We start from the raw sequence: 15,565 nt of genomic DNA, 5'->3' as shown, positions 1-15,565 counted from the left end.
ATCCTCATATCAATTCTCAGAGACAAGTATTGTTTTTACTTCTGTTTTAAAGATAAAAATCTGAAACCCAGAGAGGTTAAGTAATTTACCCAAAGTTACACAGCTAGTAAATGGAGAAGCTGGGATTTGAACCCTGGTCTTTATGACTATTGTATATAATATTCATTATACTAATCCCCACCACCTAATATGCCTTTTGAGAGAATTTAGCGAAACAAGATAGATGCTTAATGAGAGTATACAGTGGTAGATGAGATAAATAGGTAATTCTAAAGATAGATTCTTACTTAAGACTAACTCCAGGACCACAATGGCAACCTGGGCAACTCAGGTATGAGCAGGCTCTAGGCAGGATTGACAGGAGCTAGTTCACAGGCCTTGAGGGCACTTTGATTCTCCAGGTGGGCACCATAGCACATGGCATGATGATTAGTCTGTGCCACAACTAATCACCTTGTCCTCCTTCTGCCACAGGGGTCCATAATCAGTCTTGTTTTATTCCCTCATTTTGTGGCCTCTTGCTGGAGGGAACAATAAGGGATCAGGTGTCATGCTGCAGTCCTGAGCCTGAAGAAAGGTCCAGGCAAGCAGGGAGAGCAGTCTGCTTCCCCCTGGAGAGGAACTTTAGCCCTCCTGCATGTGACTAGCATTCTCTGGAAGAGGGCACCCGGAATTAGGTATTCTGAGTCATTCTGCAGATATATCGATAAGCCAAAGAGAGACAAAAGGGCATTCTATCATTTCAAAACATCAGAAACTCACCCACAGAGACCTACATGGCTCCAGCAGTGAATAATACACCAGGACCCACAGGACATGAATCCAAGTACTATTGTGATGGCTCTGGCTGCCATTTCTCAGCCAACGTAAGACAACATCCAGTACGAAACGTGCCACTTTTTAATATACTGCTAAAATAAATGCTGCCGATTAAACTGTAACACCCCACTATCTGTAAGATGCACCCTCATCTTAGAAGGTGTTAAAAATGGGAAAACAGGTAAGTATCAAATCACTTTTTGTCATGGCCAGGGGGCCCATTGCTGTCTGTGGTGAATGTATCTCGCCCTTGCTTTCAAAACCTAATTTTCTCTTCCTCAATAAGCTTTGTTTCTTACTTAAAAAAAGAAAAAAAGGGTCAAAATTGGTAAAATTGGTAACAGGAAGGACAACTAAAATGTTAGCGTCTTCCAGCTGCATCTGTCAGGTGCTTTGTGTACCTTACCTTCTTCAATCTTCAGAACCTATGAGGGGGGCATTCTTCTTCTTTCACAGATGAGGATACAGAGGCCTAAAAACATCTACATCACACACGCAAGATCACAGAACTGTCCCTGGAATCCAGATCTGTCCAACTGCGTGCAATTGCTCTTTCTGTCACCACCGCCATTAGTATGGAAAGGTCAGCGTGTTCTTTGGAATGTCCAGCAGGCAATGTGGAGCCACTGAAACCAAGTTGGAGGAGTGTCAGTGGGAACGGTGCCCAGAGCTGCCACCTGCCAAATGAGCTTGGGACATGCCACGGAAGACATGTCTGGCTCCCTGAATAGTTTCGCCAAGGTCAGCTAACATCAAAGAACATGAGAAAAGTTCAAGACAACTTCCAGGATGTAGCTTACTTACAGGCTGTTATTAATCACAAGCAGTGAGCTAGCATAGCGAGGGTGACAGTGATCACAGTGGGTAGATGGGACTCCCTCAGCCCACCCTAACATCACAGAATGTGCCTTAATTGTAGAAGTATTCACAGATGGGACTGGCTGGACTCATCAGAAGCAGAAGAGGTGTTTTTGAACCCATTCTCAGAGAAACCACCAACAAATGTTCACAAAAAAAAAAAAAAACACTTCTTATAATCACATGTGCTCCTATTATTAAATATTGACTCTCAGCCAAGATTTCTCAACCTCCTCATACCCATGCACAGGCCATGGACTGAGGAATGGACCCTGGCAGGAGATCACACAAGGCCAGGTCACAGTCAAATAAAAAAGTCAGGCCCCTCCTTCCCCATCCCATTCAAACCAGTTTGTCTCAGGACAAGAAAACAGCTGGATGTTTTTACAAGGAAAATCAGTTTTGTGATGAAGAAAGGACAGCAGTTTCCTTGGGCAACATTCTCGATGGACAAGTCTTAGGACTCACTTAGGGAATCTCATTAAAATACTGAGGCCAAGGCTCTCTGCAGCAGACCTACTAATCAGACTATCCAAGAATACATCTAGTATTTGTATTTCTTTTTTAAAGTGCTCTATGCGATTCTTCTGATGGGGGAAGTTTGGAAAGCCCTGCCCTACAGGCAGTTTTTGTTTCAATTTCAGGCCAGTCATTGAAATGGGTGTTACCTAGGTGGGCAAACTCTGGAATATAAATTAATTCCTTGAGACAATGAATAATTGAAAGGTTTCTGATTCTTACCTACTATTTTCTCTAATAAAAAAAAAACAAAATCTTTGGGCAGCACTGGTGGCTCAAAGGAGTAGGGCACCGGCCCCATATGCCGGAGGTGGCAGGTTCGAACCCAGCCCTGGCAAAAAAAAAAATAAATCTTCCAGCTGATTTCCTGGATCTTGACAAAAATGAGTTACATACTTAGTGGCTACAGCCAAGGAAGGAAACTCAAGAAAAGCAGATCCAGGACCATAATTTTGGTGGCTACTGTTAGGCTTCCTGCAAGCTATAATAGGGCTGTTCTGTATTGTTATCATTTTACAGATGAGAGTTCCAAAGCCCAGAGAGGTTAGTAACTTGCTAAAGAGTCCAATGCAAGTGGGGCTAATGGGAGCTGAAGAAATAGGAAAGAGTCTGTGAACTTCAATTGCCACGTAAGTAATCCGATCTCAGTCTGGAAATGTTATTTTAGCCCTTTTAAAAATCATTAGGCTTTGATATAAGAGGAATAAGCCCTACTCTGGAGGAAATTGGGTTCCAACTTCTGTCATTTAAACTCAACCAAAAAGAGTTATTAAACCCAACCAGACTGGGCAAGGTGGCTCACACCTGTAATTCCAGCACACTGGGAGGCCAAGGCAGTAGTTTAAGGAGGTCAGGAGTTTAAGACTAGCCTTGGTAATATAGCAAGACCTCCATCTGTACAAAAAAATTAAAAATCACAGCTGATGAAGGTGAATTTTTTTATTGGTCCACAGTCTTATTCTTACTAATGAGGATGAGAAAATGATCATTGCACTTCAGTTGCACTATTTGTGGTTCTTATAAAGGGTCAAATTTACAAGAAGAGCTTTACCCTCTATACAATCCAAACAAAACTACTCCATCTTTGCATTGTTAAAATATAATAATTCCTTGGTTCTGTTGATCAAATTTCTGAGTACAGAAGAACCCCTTTTGCAACTTATTACAATTGCAGATTCCTGGACCTGAGATTGTATTCGATAGTTTAGGTCTGGATGGAGGCCTGGAAATGTGTATTTTAATAAACAGCCCAGTTGAATCTCAGAATGGGGAGTCATCTATGAGATACTGCACTAGTAAGACTTATTTGTAACTGCTTTCTACTCTTAACTATTGTCTTTCATGCCAAGATAGCCCATTTTTATATTCAGCATAGAATTTTCAGAAAAAGCTGAAAAGAGTTCTGAGTTTCAAGGAAAACAGGTGAATTTCCAGCGGAGTGATTTTTACAGAAGTAAAATAACTCACTCATTTAGGCAAATAGGCTCCCCCTGGTGGAATGTCTTCTGCAGCAGGTATGGGCCTCTTGAATGAACCACAGGTGGTGGTACTGAACTGATCCACACAACTCAACCAGGATTGTTGTTGTCACTGTCTCATCTGGACTTCTGGGGACGTCCTTTGTCTCCTGCATCCTTCTTCACTCTATTTCTTGCATCTAATCTGATGTTCTAAGTTCCTGTCTCATTGAGAGCATGAAAAAGAAATTAATTGAATTAGCCTGTTTCCAATTTTCATTGCACAAACCCACTTAAAATTTAATTCTGCAATGTCTGCTTTCCTCAAAGCCCTCTCTTTTTAGAGGTAAAATCCCTAGATAAACAAGCCACCAACACAAGGGTTTTTCCCTTGGCACTTTCCAAAGATAGATAAGCTAAATGAATTTTGTATAATAGGTTCCATCATCATTTCTAAAACAAAATTTTTTTTTTCAAAATCTCTTAATTCTGTGATAATCTCTTGTAATAGGTGTTTGCTGTATTATTTAAGATTATTCAGTTCTGCAATGGAAAATCAGAGAAGCAAATAAGGAGAAGAGATGAGACTAAGTATAAAACCAGGTAGCTTATGAGACCTATCAGACATGGACATAGAGCAACGTGCACAGGAAGACGTGTTACATGTACGAAGAGATGGGAAGACCAAGGAGATCCAAGTGTTCCTGCTACACAAGTTAGAGACCACATTTCAAAAGGGGATATTGTGCAGGAAATGACATGCAACGGTTGCCTTCAAGTATATGAGGTAGTCAATCTAAAAGGTCTTAAATTGTCCCCTATTGGTGACACCCATACTGGCGCCAAGGTATCTGCCCAAGAAAGATACATGGCTTCTTACCAGCTTTTTGGCAAGCTACAGATACCAGTCAGGGATACTTGAAGCATGTTTCCAATAGAGCAAGTATGTGTTACGGTCCCAGGTGCCTTCTGTCTGTTGGATATTTTGCTCAAACCTTACCTCTGGTCCTCCTAAACCAGCAGTGCTCAACCCGTGGGTCGCGACCCCTTTGGGGGTCAAATGACCCTTTCAAAGGGGTCGCCTAAGTACATCCTGCATATCAGATATTTACATTACGATTCATAACAGTAGCAAAATTACAGTTATGAAGTAGCAACGAAAATAATTATATGGTTGGGGGTCACCACAACATGGGGAACTGTATTAAAGGGTTGTGGCATTAGGGAGGTTGAGAACCACTGTCCTAAACAGACCATCACTGAAAAGACTGATGTGGCAAAAAACAAACAAACAAACAAAAAAAAAAAAAACAGAAAAGTGGGAGAGGAGGAGTAGAAGGAAAGGAAGGGGAGCTGCAGGGGGAGAGGGAGGGGGGTGAGAGAGGGAGTGTAAACACTCTGAAAATTCAGATAACATGAGCCTTCCACCCTATTGATAGGATAGCCCTATATGCAGTACGCTAACCTCTCCCATATCTTTCTCCTTTCTTCACACTGTGTTTTAAATTGCTTCAATGAAACATATGATTTAAACATCTCTATCTGGTTTGTGAGCCTTTCAGTGAGATGACTTCTTAGTTAGCTTGCCTGGTAGGGTCTTTGAAGGCTATCATTACATCAAGGAAATTTCTCACGAACATTTTATTTTTATTTTGTCTACAACTTGTTTTTAAATACATCAGTAGTAACAACGGGTATTATATGTGCAAGTTAACATTCATTACTCTATTACCCTAGGTGTGTTGAATTAACATTCAAAGTGCCCCGATTAGGACTTAACCCTTGTTGGGTCAGCACCTGAAGGGTCCTAATCAGGAATCAACACACCAGCGAAGCTTCCTTCCCCAAGAGCTTCAAATGTCCCTATTGAATCAGCACCAGAAGTTTTATTAATTAGCATAAGAGATGTTAAAAATAAGTTTTCATGTGTGGAAGTTGGCAGGAAAATTTGTACAGGCATCTTCTCTCTGGCATGGATGAGGTATAATTATCTGGTGAGCCCGGGAGACTAATGCCTCCTGAGTGGCACTGAAAGTTTATAATTCACTTGAGTTTCACATCATCTTAACTTACTGGAGGATCCTTTCACCGGATCTGACAAGAAGGTAGTGGATCTTGTCATCACAACATGGTTGCATTTGCCTTTGAATAAACCTTTCATGCAAATTGCTATCAAAGTAACTAACATGACAGAGAATGGCAACTTCAGTGAGTTCACAAGACTGGATGTGTGATTGTTTTGGGTCTGCTTGTTTGCATGCCAGAATTAGATCTGAGCCTTGTCTTAGTCGTTTTCATTCAGTAAGAAGTTAGGAAGAACTACAGCCCTCACCTTCCCTAATTATTGGAGGATATTAGTATCCATCAAAGAGAACACACAAAGCCAGGCAGGGTGGCTCACACCTGTAATCTTAGCAGTCTGGGAGGATGAGGTGGGTGGATTGCTTGAGCTCCAGGAGTTCAAAACCAGCCTGAGCAAGACTAAGACTCTATCTCTACTAAAAACAGAAAAACTGAGGCAAGACAATCACTTTAAACCAAGAGTTTGAAGTTGCCATGAGCTATGATGCCACAGCACTCTACTCAGGATGCCAAAGTGAGACTTTGTCTCAAAAAAAAAAAAAAAACACAAATTATGAACAACCACATTTATATAGGTTAATGTGAGGCATGTATTAGTTATCTATTGCTTCATAATAAATTATTCCAATATTTAGTGGCTTAAGACATGAGTATTTATTATCTCCATGGGTCCCAAGACTTAAGAGTGGCTTAGCTGAGTGGCTCTGGCTCAGGATCTTTTATGAGATTGCAAGATGTCAGTCGGATCCAGAGGTGCTGGCAGATTGTAAGCCAAAGCAGGAAGATCACTTGAGCCCAGGACTTTGAAGCTGCAATTAACTATGATCATGCCACTACACTCCAGACTAAGTAACAGAGCAAGACTCTGTCAATCGGGCAGCTATAACAACAATCATCTGAAGGCTTGAATGGGGCTGGCAGATCAGCTTCCAACATAGATCCCTCACTTGCCTTGCAAGATAATGCTGACTGATGACAGGACGCTTCAGTTCCTTGCCATGTCACTCTCTTCATTGGACTGCCCATATGTTCTCAGAATACTGAAGCTGGCTTTCTGCCAGAACAACTGATCCAAAGACAACTAGGCAAAAGTGTCAATCTCTTTTATAATATAACCTCAAGGGTCACACATACTGTGACTGCCACATTCTATTCATTAATTAGCAGTGAGTGGTTAAGTCTACTCCACACTAAAGGAGAGGGACTCAGCCTTTACCTCTTATAGGAAGGAGTGCCAAATAATCTGTGCACATAATATTAAATCTCCCTGAGTCTGCTGGAGTCTCAATTTTGCAAATCCAATGAAATTTGTTCCATCTTTTCTACGTTCTTAACAATACAAATTTGTCAAGCACTTGCAATGGGCCACGCCTTGCTATAGTCAGTGTTTTTCAACTTTTTTAAAAAATCTCATGGCCACTTGAACCTATTGTTAAACCTCCATGGCACACTTAAATTATGTTGATCAAACAAACAAAAAAAAAGAATATACTTACTGTGCTTTGAACTTCGTTAGAAAATAATTTAATTAATGATCTCTAGAAATTTTTGAGGCACACTTAAGATCTTCTCACAGCACACCAGCTGAAAAACACCACTATAAGTGTTGGAATAATACAACTCTGAATAAAGCAGACGGGGTTCAAGGTGGGCAGGATCGAGGACATAGCCTGTTAACAGCAAACCCAAATGCAGTTGGAGGAAGCTGCCAGGTATCAGAATATGGACTAGCAGAGACAGTAGTGAAATGGGCATATTTTCCTGTTTAAGGAAGGTATTCACTATCATCTGTGGGGGAATATGGTCTCAATATTTCCAGATCTTCTGATTTTTCAAGAGAAAGAGACATTAGAAATGTTCAGGTATGTAAAATTTCCAGAATTTTAATATTAGTAACTAATACAAACGTTTATAAAACACTATGAGGGGAAAAAAGGCACTGAGCCTAATTCAACCAAAGTTTTGTCGTTTTACAATATCTAAACTTGATAAAAAAAAAACATCTCTGATGATTTCAGCATAATATGAGCAAAGTAACCATGGTTAACAGATCTAAACATTACCTAGGGATTGAAAGATAAGACCCATCATATAGAAATACAGATAGACAAAAATATTCACATAAAATAATAAAAGGTCAGATAAAAGTTTAAATAAAATCCCTCCTAGAAACTTCATGTTACTGGTCTGAATTCTGATTAATTCCTCTATTTTAAAATGATGTTAGTAATCTTTTTAAAGTTTAAAAACAAAATCTCTGGGAAATAAAGTAGGAAAAATGGCCTTATGAAAGAAATTGGCACTGTCTACATTTAGATAAAATGGAATTATAATCAAATGTGCAATATCCTGGATCACTTTTGCCATTCCCCCTTACAGAAAACAAACCAACTATGGTATTTAAAAAATAAATAGATAGATAAAGATATAGAGACATAGATATGCCCTGAACCCAGCTAGCTGCTTTTGGTGATTTAAAAATAAGAGCTATCACAAGAGTTCTAGACCAACCTGGACAACATAGTAAGACCCCATCTCTACAAAGAAATTTTTTTAATTTAAAAAAATGTTTTTAAATTCTCCTTTCTTAGAGAGAGTAAAACACTTAAACTCTCAACTTGTTTGCCTGGAGAAAAGAATAAAAAAATCACTTTCCCAGCTGATATTAATTAGTAGAAGTAAAGTGTTTTAGAAATGCAGAATATGGTTCAATTTTTTTAAAAATTTAAAAAATTTAAAAATCAGAAGGTCTGATAATACTGAGCCAACATTCCTCCACAGAACATGGTGGTGAAAGTTTGCACACTGCACTACCGTCTCTGCTATTCCATATCCTGACACCTGGTACCTCCCAATAGTCCCAGCTACTCAGGAGGCTGAGGCAAGATGATTGCTTGAGCTCCGGAGTTTGAGGCTGCAGTGAGTGAACTATGATCATACCACTGCACTCCAACCTGGGTGACAGAGCAAGACTCTGTCTCTAAAAAAATAAATAAAGAAGGGCCATCAACAGTCTTAACTGATCAATGATTTTCCCCCCAAATTATTTATTCCATCATAAGACTGTAATTTATAATTGAGAAATGAAAATGATAATATAGCATGTCTTTCTTTAATAATGTAAACTTTGAAGTCAGTAGGATTTAATCTACCAGGCTTTCAAATCATTATGTTCTGACATTCTGTGAATGAAGCAGATTGGGTATGAAAATTTGGTTTAGGAAGGTGAATGACTTCTGCAGATATAAACACAGGATTTATATCCAGAGGGTGTTGGTTAGAACATGAGTTTTTAGCTTTGGATTCTTGGTTGAAATTTTAGCGTTTGACCGTTAGACAAGTTATGACAGCTCTCTAAGCTTTTTATATTTTCATTTGTGAAATGGTGATAATTAGATACACACTTCCAAGTATTGGAGAGATAATGAGATTATACAAGTCCTGTGCACATTGCCAAGGCTCAATACATGTCCGCTATTATCACTGGGACACAAGGCTCCATATGGCTGCGTACTGGGAGAGAAATCCACCCACCTAATAAAGATCTTTTTTACCCTTAAAATCTGACGGATTCCTTGTAGGCCACAATTTGGGCCAACAACTGCTTTCTTCAAAGGTAATTTCACATCACCAGGTGGGTATTCGTTAAGTTCCTGAAAGATTGCCTTAATGGTCTTCATACAGGTTTAGATCCTGGAATTCTGTCCATGACCTCCTCTCTCAGAAAGGGGAAATCACTTAAACTCTCAGCTTGTTTGCCTGGAGAAAAGAATAAAAAGTCACTTTCCCAGCCATGATATTAATTAGTGGAAGTAAAGTGTTTTGAAAATGCAGAATATGGTTAATTTTTAAAGGGTAAAACATAAATGTTAAGTTCATTGGAATTTTATCACACTACAGAGGAAATGTAACTTTCTTAATGCTTTTTTTGCAGAAAAACATTAGATGGTGGTGGTAATGCTTAGCTTTCAGAGACCTGGGTTCATTTTGAGCGGAGCTAAGAAGAACCTTGGGAGATGAGGCAAGTTTTCAAAAATTGAAGTAAAGTAAGAATTAGGAATTTTATAGGACTGCTTTCTCTGTGAGATAAATCCCCTAAGTAAAATGAATTTGTTTCCGGTTCCCAAAGATTTCCACTATTGAATATCTCTAGCTTTAATATGGCCATAATAGCACTCAAATTCTCTCTTTGTCACTCAGGGGCTCTCTGTTGAGTACTCAATTGCTCATTTTGCTTGTGAAAGTGAGGGTCCCTGAGTCACCGAATCAATGTAATGGATTTTATGAGCTGCTTTATATCAGTGAGGTGTTCTAGAATAATGACTTGCTTAAAGAATTATTTGGCTTTTCAAAATGGAAGTATTATCCATTTGACCAGTAAAGTTCACACAGAAATCCTCAAAGAGGGGTCGGGGCAGGGAGGACTGTCATGGCCCATGTTGAAATAAATGTTGCTAATGAACGAGGATACTGGCTTGTTTTTAGTTTTTGAAGAGTGTTATTTTTTGTTTATTTTTTAAAATCACAATCTTTAAACATTCTCTGTGGGATAGAAAAACAACATAATCCACATTGACTGGAGGAAATTGGGCTTGGTGACTGACTTTTCCTGAGCTTGTGACAAGCTAATGAAAGAACCAAAATTAGAATCCCTAAGTTCCTGCCCCTTCTCTTTGTCCCACTGAACCCTTTTCTTTCCAGGCAAAAGCACTTCATTTTACCATTTCCTGTTTGGTCTCCGAGGGAGTTTAGCCCCTCCCTATTCCTTTTCTATGACCTTCCAAAGACAGGGATATTTATCAAAGTCCTCTCTCTAAATGATTACCTGGACACCAGCCATTTTCAAATTTTACATAAAGAACAGGATAGTGACACCCTAGAATTTAGTGAATTTGTTTGGGGGAGACAGTGTGTCTTTGAAAAGGGACACATGACGACTAGAAGGGCTGGGGAAACAGTCATGGGCAACAAGGATGGGATTAGCTGAGAAAAGGAGAACAGAACCTACAGAAGGCCGGAAGAGGAAATATTCAGGAAAAGAAAAATAGTAACTGGTATCGCATACCGACTGACAACAGAGCTGGAAATCAAAGACTTAAATGGTAGGAAAAGAGGTCAAAAGAGGAGGAAATTTTCTGTTTCCTGGCTCTGAGCAGAAGAGTGGATAACTTAATGCTGATAATAGCGGAGGGGGTGAGGATGATGCACTTAGAGAGTTTGAATGCAATGCTCCCTAGGACAGGGGAATGAACTCAATGAACCAGTTGGTCATTTCGTCTCTGGGTTTTAGAATGAGAGCCTGAGTGGAAGACAGTGGTCTTGGTCTTGGTCAGATACAGATTCCACTGCTGAAGATGGGGCTCCAGGCTGCATTTCTGTCATCCCAGGGGATGCTATTACTGTTGGTCCATGGATCACATTTTGAGTAACAAGGTTCAGAGCTATGCAGTTAAATAGAAATGTGTGAGCCACAATGCAATTTAAAATTTTCTAGCAACAATCTTATCCCTAAAAATTGAAAAATTAATTTTAATGTATTTTAACACATTATAAAGAAAATATATTAAAAACTAAAATACATTATATTTACTTTTTTTTTCTTTTTTTTTGAGACAGAGTCTCACTTTGTCGCCCTTGGTAGAGTGCCATGGTATCGTAGCTTATTAGCAACCTTAAACTCTTGGGCTCAAATGATCCTCTTGCCTCAGCCCCCCCAAGCAGATGGGACTACAGGAGGCTGCCACAATATCTGGCTAGTTTTAGATACCAGGTCTTACTCTTGCTCAGGCTGGTTTCAAACTCCTGAGCTCAAGCAGTCCACCCACTTCAATCTCCGGAAGTGTTAGGATTATAGGCATGAGCCACAGCACCCAGCCTAAAATATCACATTTTTACCTTGTAATCAATACAAAAATTATTTTACTTTTTTTCCATACTAAGTCTTTGAAATCTATGTGTATTTTATACTTACAGAATATTTCAATGTGAACCAGTCACATTTCAATAGCCACAGGTTCTGGTGGCTTTTGTATTGAGTTTGCAGGTGTCGACACCTCTGCAAAAATGTAAGATAGTTCAAATGCTGTGTTGGCAAGGCAAGAATAACTATGCTTTTAGTACAAGAACACACTTGGGAAGGATCCGAGAAGACCCAGGAGCATAATGAATTCACTGCTATAGAGCAGGAGCCCTCAAAGTTTAATTATTCACCAGGATACTCCAAGGACAGGGTTAAATTGCATATTCCTGGGCTTTACCATACACCCTCCCCACTCCTGAGATGTTTTAAAAATCCAAAACATTTTATTATTGAAAATGTGAATATTTGTATACCAGTATAGTGAAATTATGCCATTAATGTATTTGTTAGAGAAACTGGGTTATTTGTTCCTCCTTGATTTGGCTGATTGCTTCCCCATAGTGCTGTTTCACTTGTTCTCATATCCCCATATTTCCTGAAAACTGGCATTTATTGCTGGAGAATTGATGACATTCAGAGTCCCAGAGATTCTAATTAGAATAGGGTTTACAACCTTGGCTCCTCATGGGAAACACTTGGGAGCTTTAAAAATTGCCAATGCCTAAGTTTCTTCCCCAGAGCTTCTGATTTAATTGGTATGGGGTATGGTCTTGCCCATCATGGCTTTTAAAAGCTTTTGGGTGGTGCTGATGTGCAACAAGGGTGGAGAACCACTGGATAAAACAGACTCTGGCTTGAAACAAGGCCCATAAATGGGTCTTCATCTTTATCCTGAAGTCTCCTTCCTTTCCAACAGGAAAAGAAATCACTGAAATGCTCCCACAGCAAAATCTAGAACATGCTTGCAAGTCTTAGAAATTTTTATTTTTCATTTTTGAATTCATTTTAGAATTGACTTCGTAAAGGGCCTCAGAGACAGTGTCATGCTAAGAATTGGAGTCACCTTAAAAAAATGCCAACATCCATGTTCCACCCCCAGAGAATCTGATATAATTATTCTGGGGCGTATTTTGGTGTCTTTGGCTTTAAAGTCTCCCTTGGTGATTCTAATGTGTAGCAAGGATTAACATTTAGGACAGTCTTTCTCAAGTTTTAATGAGCATACGAATCATCCTGGCATCTTGTTAACATGCAGGTTCTGATTCTGCACCTCTGGGTGACCTCCCAGGTAACACTGATGCTGCTGGGACCACGATTTAAAAAGCAAGTGTGTAGATGGCTGATGTGCACTATGGCACAAGAAAAAAATTCCCTTTGAATTCTGGCTTTTGCAACTTGGGTGGCTTTCAGCAAGTCGCTTCACCTCTCTGAGCCTTTTTTCTCACTCACAAAATAACAATGATAATAACTCCTACCTTTAGCCCATCACGTGGCAGGTGTGTGGCATGTAAGCCCCTATTTGGCTGATGTGAACTGCAAAGGGAGCCTCGCTGGATGTGGGGTCTCTCTAACGTCTTTACCCATCAATCTAAATCATTCCCAAGAAGTTTGATGGGTTTTCTAGTGACTCTTTGTTAAAACTGACAGATAGGGCATTTAAATATGGATTCTGAGGCCAGCATCCATATTCCTCTGTTCTGTGCCAGACTTTCTGCTTACAAAGCAGAATTTACGGTTATCCGTGACCTGTGCTGTCTCCTAACTTCTGGTCCTCATTACCTCTGATGGGTTTCCCACCCCCTTTGCTTCCCGTGGTGCTCTGGATTAATCGTCTTGATGCCGTCATAAATCACAGCCAGCACCACATGTTTCTGTGACTATGTTGAAATAAAACCCCTCTTTTCTCACCATCTGCCTGTCTTGCCCCCACATCTGAATCTCAGTGGGTTCTCCATGCCCTGACTTACAGCACTCAGAACAAACGCCAAGAGGAGTCTATCTCCAGGATGAGAGAAGAAACTCTCCTGGTAACGTAACTTACGAACTGCAAGTTCAGATCCTCTATTTTTAGCCATATGGAACAATTTGGAAGTCTATAAATCACATGACAGTGTACACTCAACCAAAATTACCTCTTTTTCGTGTTAAAAATAAGTTTATATGTATTCTATTTTCCAAACATGACAGGCCAAAAACAAAAAGTTTGCAGTAGCTTCCTGACTTCACAGATGTGCCTTCCAGGTGCTTTCGGCTTTGTTCTGAGTGCTAACAGTTCACAGTGGAAACTGATTAACACCATTAATAGTTTTCCAGTTCAACAGCCCTCTCCTATCCGAATTACTTTTAATATTTGTCTATTTCTTTCCATTTGCTCTTCATTTAGGTACCTGACTCCCTCTCAAGTTCAAGTTCCCATTGGGTCTTTTAAGGGATCAAATAAAGACTTTTTATTTGTTTCCCTGTAGAGATGTCCTTATGCTAAGTAAAGTGACTGAAAATGTGTTTCCTATTCAAATTAGAGGAGAAAAAAGTGATACAGCCTCTCCATATCAGTATTTTTAAAGCAACCTATATATTAACTGATTCAATAAACAATTATTGGGTGTTTGCTATGTTAAAAAAAACCATGCTGTGTGCTAAGGAAGGAGCCTACAGAGATGAAAATAATGAAAATACAAAGTCTCTGTCCCGAAGGACCTTGAAACGGAGAGAAATCTGCATATACCAGCACCTATAATGTGAGCACTATATGAAAGATGTTTTTCAAAGCCTCTTCCTAGGTGCTTTTTTTCCTAGAATACTCTGTACAATGCAAACACTATCCATTGTGTTGTAATTAGTTGCCTACTGCCTGTTTCCTTGGGAGGGCTATAACCTACTGTCTCTATGGGGCTAAGCAGGGTGAGATACATAACAGGTGTTCGAATGAATGAAAGAGAGGGAGGGAGGAGAAGGATGAAAGAGAAAAAGAGGCTAATTTGGGAGTGAGTTGATCTGCGTTCTAAGCGATGCTGCCCATGTCCCATGATTCGGAGCTTGTTGATGAAAGAAGGTAAATTTAAGTCAGGCCTCCAAACCTGGTAAGAGTTGCTCTGAGTAAAAATGAGGTAGAAGACATCCAGGCTCCAGAAATTCTATAAGGAGCAGGGGGGAGAAAGGTATGGCCGGGGTAATTCGTATGCTTACAGAGATAGACACCGAGCAACATTAAGAGTGATTAAGAAGGTCCTCGAAGCAACCACAGCTGAAGAACTACCGCAGGTTGAATTGTTCGTGAAGGCTGGCAGTGATGGGGCCAAGATTGGGAACTGCCCCTTCTCCCAGAGACTGTTCATGGTGCTCTGGCTCAAGGGAGTCACCTTTAACGTCACCACCATTGACACCAAGAGGAGGACCAAGACAGTGCAGAAGCTATGCCCAGGAGGGCAGCTCCCACTCCTGCTGTGTGGCACTGACGTACACCCAGACACCAACAAGACTGAGGAGTTTCTGGAGGCAGTGCTGTGCCTTCCCAGGTTCCCCAAGTTGGCAGCTCTGAACTCTGAGTCTAACACAGCAGGACTGGACATATTTGCCAAATTTTCTGCCTACATCAAGAATTCAAATCCAGCATTCAATGACAATCTGAAGAAGGGCCTCCTAAAAGCCCTGAAGGTTTCAGATAATTACTTGACATCCCCCCTCCCAGAAGAAGTAGATGAAACCAGTGCTGAAGATGAAGGCATCTCTCAGAGGAAGTTTCTAGATGGCAATGAGCTCACCCTGGCTGACTGCAACTTGTTGCCAAAACTCCACATAGTACAGGTGGTGTGTAAGACGCACGGGGGATTCACCATCCCTGAGGTATTCCGTGGAGTGCATCAGTACTTGAGCAATGCCTGTGCTCGGGAAGAATTCGCTTCCACCTGTCCAGATGATGAGGAAATCGAGCTAGACTACGAGCTACGAACTAGCCAAGGCCCTCAAATAA

General features: G+C 40.3%; 1 pseudogene across 1 annotated transcript; it reads left to right on the top strand.

Moving 5' to 3' along the window:
• The first annotated feature begins 14,825 nt into the window (after nucleotides 1-14,825).
• LOC128591939 (chloride intracellular channel protein 1-like) lies at nucleotides 14,826-15,565 on the top strand (annotated as a pseudogene). Its single transcript, XR_008381709.1, has one exon. The product of XR_008381709.1 is annotated as a chloride intracellular channel protein 1-like (transcript).

This window comes from Nycticebus coucang, chromosome 8, assembly GCF_027406575.1.
Source record: "Nycticebus coucang isolate mNycCou1 chromosome 8, mNycCou1.pri, whole genome shotgun sequence".
NCBI lineage: Eukaryota > Metazoa > Chordata > Mammalia > Primates > Lorisidae > Nycticebus > Nycticebus coucang.
This window is presented reverse-complemented; position numbering and strand designations above follow the sequence as displayed.